The 5,548-nt window shown below is 46.6% G+C and overlaps 1 pseudogene; it reads left to right on the forward strand.

The window, feature by feature from the left end:
* Positions 1 to 2,870: 2,870 nt before the first annotated feature.
* LOC115899420 lies at positions 2,871 to 2,999 on the forward strand (annotated as a pseudogene).
* Positions 3,000 to 5,548: the final 2,549 nt, after the last annotated feature.

Genomic DNA, 5,548 nt, shown 5'->3' on the forward strand with positions numbered 1-5,548 from the left:
GTAAAACAGCCATGATGGTTAATGCTATGTGTCAACTTGGCTAGGTTATGTGCCCGGTTGGCCAAACACCAGTCTAGATGTTTCCTTGAAAGTACTTTAAAATGTGAGTAATATTTAGATCAGTAGACTTCAAGTAAAGCAAATTACTTTCCATAATGTAGATGGGCCTCATCCAATCAACTGAAGACCTTAAAAACAAAACTGAGGTTTCCCGAAGAGAAGGAACAGGACCTCAAGTTTACAGCATAAATGTCCTGCTTGAGTTTCTAGCCTGCAGATTTCAGACTGAAGACTACAGCATGAACTCCACAACAAAATTCCAGCATGCTGGTCTGCTCTACAGATGTTAGACTTTCCTGCCTCCACAATCACATCAGCCAATTCCTTCAAATCGGTCTCTCTCTTTCTCTATCCTATTGGTTCTGTTTATTAGTCAGGCTCTGGAGAGCCCTGACTTATAAGTCAGTGACACCAAACTTGTTTACTAGGAAGGGACAGGCACTGGTTCAACTGATTTGGTGGCAAAATCTGATTTAGGAGATGATGGGCTGGGATGAGGTGCAGCATCCTAAGCTCCAAGAGTCTCAGACACGGTCCAGAAAATGGTCGGCATCATGGAGCCCAAGATGAGGTAGGAGAGACTCAACAGGAAGGCACGGTATGGTGACAGAGAACCTGGACAGAACGCCATCCCCTAGGAGATGCTGGGAAGAAAACCAGGCAAGCAGCAGAATCCTCTTCACTGCACTGGGGCTTATGGTAGATCTCCAGTCCTAGAAGAGACCTAAGGTTGTGGGGACAGGGCAACCAAATAAAGCTTAGTCATGGGCCAAGGCACAGTCCTGTCCCATGGACTTGCCCAATATGGGCCCAGAGAGGGAAGAAGTAGCTGAGAGGTGTGATCTAGGGGCCTGGAGCCACCTAGAAGCCTTTCCTAAGGACAATAGCCCTGGGGCAGGGAAGGAAACCCAGGGAGCCACATGGGAACTCAGAGTCACAAGATGATCTTGAGACTGGGAGAGGCCCCTCAAAAGTCCACCGCATGCTTGGGTCAGCCTGGGGACTGGGGCGGATGTGAGCCTTCATGATGGGACCTGGGAGCCCAAAGCAAAGGAGTTTCAGTGTCTCTTTCTCTGCGAACCCATCCCCCTTGCTACCTCTCTCCTGGCAGAGTGACTATATCTGCCCCCATGGTGTTTTATAAATGCATTTATTATGGCTCAAGGAAGACAAAGCAGGTAGGCCATAGCTCCCATCTTAGCAATCTTACATTGAATCCTGGCCACACATTGAAATGACACATTCATTTGTATAAGCCCCCAATTAGTAGCAGAGGTATTTCCAATCTCTTGTCAGATATGCCCAAAGGAACCAGCCTCCTTCTGTTTCTATATTAAGACTTGAATATAGTGGCCTTCCTATGGGGACTAAAGCAAAGGGCAGCGAGCCTGGCAGGTCTTCCCAGCTTTGCCAGGAGGAAAGTTGTGGTCTCTTCTGGTGCCTTTGACCTCCTGGCTCCTACTGTGGACCTCATGGCAAACTTGAGCAGAGCATTTCTGCAAGGCAGTGCAGAAACGTGACCCAGTGACTTATAACTGCACCAAAAGCCGTGAGAACCACCTCACAGAAAAGGCGGTGTCCTCAGGACGAGCTTAGGATTTGGAAGAACTGTGTTGGATACATATTTCAGGTGGTCAGAGAAGAGTTCATCAGTAGTCTTGATATTTGTAAAAATGTTGTGTAAGAAAAGTAGATTCCCAACTTCATCACTAAAGCAAAGTTCGGGTAGAAAATCCCAAGTTAGACAATAAAAGTCAGCATTTTCATGTTACTTAAGAGTTTGCAGAGCATTTTCATGCTCATAATTCTATAATATAAGCATTAGTGTTCCCTCCACAGCTAGGGTGTGAAGAGTGATAAATACATTTAGTTAATTTAGCATAAAACTGACCTTTGCCCTTGCTGCTAGGGAGAGACAGAACCAAAACTAAAGCAGCCTTAAAATTCTCCAAACCAACCTCTCTCTGGCTCCTAGAACATGGTGTCCTTTCTTGCTTCTCTTCCCCATAGCCAAAAAGGGACCAGAGCTCCCCACAGTGGGGCTCGTAGGAGCCTGAACAGAGCACAGGCATGCAGACTTGCAACTGAAGACTTAGAGCAGAGTCTGCCGAGCATGAGCAGGACAAAGGACCAGAAATCTATTACCTCTGGAAGTGGTGGGGATGGGTTTCACCGAGTAGGGATCTGGAGAGGGGTCTCAGAAGCTTGAGGGTGTTAAATAAGCATTTAAAGAAGATTGGCCAGGCGCTGTGGTTCACACCTGTAATCCCAGCACTTTGGAAGGCTGAGGCAGGTGGACTGCTTGAGTTCAGGAGTTCGAGACCAGCCTGGGCAACATGGCGAAACTCTATCTCTACTAAAAATACAAAACTTAGCTGGGTGTGGTGGCATGTGCCTATGGTCCCAGCTACTCAGGAGGCTGAGGCTGGAGAATCGCTTAAACCCAGGAGGCGGAGGTTGCAGTGAGCCGTGATCATGCCACTGCACTCCGGCCTGGGCAAAAGAGCGAGTCTCCATCTGGTTAAAAAAAAAAAAAAAGAATACTATCAGAGGAACTCTATCCACAGAAGACCTGAGTGGGAAGACTGTGTGAGAGGAAGAGCAGGTGAGGTTAAGTCACCTTCCCAGAACTCTGATGCTTCCTGCTTTGGGATAAATAATAAGACCCCACATATATTAAATCACAGACTCAAGGAGACTTGGCACATTGCTTCATTTAACCCTCACAATGAATTTAAGAAACAGGTACTATTATTATTCCCATCCTACAGATGAGGAGACAGGTTTAGAGACATCAAAGAACTTATCCGTTGTCAGGTGGGATAATCCTTACCTCTGTCTGGAGGACAGTATTAGGACATGACGATTGGAGTCACATGATATGATTAATATCTGCTGCATAATCAGGACTCACAACACCCTGATTGCTCCTATCTGATTCTTCCTGACAATCTCTTAAAGAACAAAACATATTTCCAAGGACACATAGCTAAGCTATGGTGGAGCTGGGATTTGAAGGCAGTCCTGCCTTTAACCATGACACTGTCCTATGACCACTTAGAATCTTTCAAAAAAAAAGAACTGCTGCTAACATACTCCTAAGAGCACCCAAGGAGCTGTTAAGCGAGTCTTGCCCTCCCCCTACCACCCTCTGTCTCCTCCCATGCCAGAAGGTGGAAGACCACAGTGACTGATCAGATGGCAGCCGCATCCACCTGTGACCCAGCAATCAGAACCAAGTCCCACCACTGCTGCAGGCTCAGCCTGAGCAAAGCAGTCACCATCCTATGCTACAAGGAGAACTGCTTCCTGCCTAATTCCTCCTGCTTTATCTTAAATCCCCCGAAACTCTGCACCTGTAAAAGCATCTCAAGACACATCACCCTTCTGATTGGGACTCTGATGTGGTTAGTTACCATACGCCCTCTGACTGCTTCTTTCTGGTTTTTTTGATCCAGGTCTGTCTGTGTGGACCATGTGTCCTGGCTGAACAGCATTTGTGGGGTCCCTGTGCTTGCTCAGCATCCCAAAACCCCTCATATTCCTCTGAGCGCTGCTCTTCCTCTATCCTGTCTGGTCAACCCCACCTCATGGCTGCTACCCTCAGCATTCTCTCCCAAGGTAGGCTGATTGGGTTTCCATTGTATCTTATAAATACATTGTTATGGCTCTTTTCTTATTTTCTATTACTTTTCACCATATTTCCCTTGTTGAGATTAGAAACTAAATTTATTCCTTTAACAAATATTTACAGCACACATGATCATGACAGGTGGGTGTACTAGTCTGTTCTCTCATTGCTACAAAGAACCACCTGAGACAGGATAATTTATAAAGAAAAGAGGTTTAATTGGCTCACAGTTCTGCAGGCTGCACAGGCAGCATGGCTGGGGAGGCCTCAGGAAACTTAGAATCACAGCAGAAGGCAAAGAGGAAGCAGGCATGTCTTACGTGGTAGGAGCATGAGGAAGAGAGATACAAGGGGGAGGTGCTACACACTTTCAAACAACCAGATCTCGTGAGAACTTTATCACGAGAACAGCAAGGGGGATGGTGCTAAACCATCAGAAACCATCCCCCTTGATCCAATCACCTCCCACCAGGCCCCACCTCCAACACTGGGAATTACAATTCAACATGAGATTTAGGTGGGGACACAGAGCCATACCATATCAGTGGGGGTCACTTTGCCTTTCCTCATAGAGTTTACACTCTATGGCAGCAGTCCGCAACCTTTCTGGCACCAGGGACTGGTTTCATGGAAGACAATGTCTCCATGGACCTGATAGGGAAGGGGTTAATGGTTTGGGGATGAAACTGTTCCACTTCAGATCATCAGGCATTAGATTCTCATAAGGAGTGTGCAACCCAGATCCTTTGCATGTGCAGTTCACAATAGGGTTCATGCTTCTATGACAATCTAATGCCGTGGCTGATCTGACAGGAGGTGGAGCTCAGGAGGTAATGCTCACTCACCCGCCACTGACCTCCTGCTGTATGGCCTGGTTCCTAACAGGCCATGGACCCATATGGGGCTGCGCCCTGGGGGTTGGGGATCCCTGCTCTACCGCATGCAGGGCCTAGGGTCTGGGGAGATAAAAACTTACAAATTAGTAAATAATACATAACATCTGATGAGGCAAAGTACTAGGAAGAAAAATAAAAGAGGAACAGAGACTATAGAATGTGGAGTAGCTTAGCATGGATAATTTAATATAGTGCATAAAATATATTATGGTAGCTGAATAATGGCCCCCCAAGATGTCTCTGTTCTAATCTTCTGAACCTGTGAATATATGAAGTCACATGGTAAAAGGGACTTTGCATATGTGATTAAATTCACCATTTTGAGATGAGATTATCCTAGAACTGCTTAGCTGGGCCCCATGTAATTACAAGGATCCTCGTAAGGAGGCAGGAAGAGCAGTGATGATGGAAGCAGGAAGCTGAGTGATGCAAGGAAGGGACCACAAGCCCAGGAATGCAGGTGGCCTCTAGAAGCTGAAAAGGCAAGGAAGTGGCATCTTCCCTGAAGCCTCCCGAGGAAACCAGCCCTGCCGACATCTTAATTTTAGATCATGGCATCCAGAACTGTAAGATAATCATTTGGTATACTTTTAATCCACTAAGTTTGTGGGATGTTGTTATAGGAGCAAGAGGATGCTAATAGAGGGTGGTCAGGGAAGATCAGGGGACTGATCAGGGAAGATCACTGAGCAGGGGACATTGGCATAGAGACTCGAAGGAAATGAGGGAATGCATACATCTATGCACACATCTGAGGGAAGAGCATTCCAAGCAGAGAAGAGCAAATGCAAAGGCCATGAGGTGGGAGCATGCTTAGCAAGGTCAAGGAATACTAGGAAGCTGGCGTGGCTGGCATGAACAAGGACAGGAGCCATGTCTGGGAGGTAGCATGGCCTTGATAGACATTGTAAAGACTTTGGATTTGACTCTGAAGGAGACAGAAAGGCACCAAAAGGATTTG

The sequence above is a fragment of the Rhinopithecus roxellana genome, chromosome 8 (genome assembly GCF_007565055.1).
Source record: "Rhinopithecus roxellana isolate Shanxi Qingling chromosome 8, ASM756505v1, whole genome shotgun sequence".
Taxonomy (NCBI): Eukaryota; Metazoa; Chordata; class Mammalia; order Primates; family Cercopithecidae; genus Rhinopithecus; species Rhinopithecus roxellana.